The sequence below is a fragment of the Epinephelus moara genome, chromosome 12 (genome assembly GCF_006386435.1).
Source record: "Epinephelus moara isolate mb chromosome 12, YSFRI_EMoa_1.0, whole genome shotgun sequence".
NCBI classification, from domain to species: Eukaryota; Metazoa; Chordata; class Actinopteri; order Perciformes; family Serranidae; genus Epinephelus; species Epinephelus moara.
Genome location: NC_065517.1, coordinates 36,375,099 through 36,375,384, shown reverse-complemented (window position 1 = coordinate 36,375,384; position 286 = coordinate 36,375,099).

Here is a 286-nt window from a genome sequence, read left to right as displayed (position 1 = left end):
ACTTATATCTTGTCTTTTCACTTTATTAAGATCAGATTCTGCAGGTAAAATTACAATAATAAGGTGACTTGACTTGGACTTGACTTGATCTATTACAGGACTTGACTTGACTTGACATAACCTGTGACTTGACTTGACTTGCCCAAGAAAAAATGACTTGGGACTTAGTTGAGACTTGAAGGTTAAGACTTGAGACTTACTTGAGACTTGCACATGTGTGACTTGGTCCTTTCTCTGCCAAACAGTGTAATTACACTGTCACGGGATCCCTTGTTACCAAAAAAGG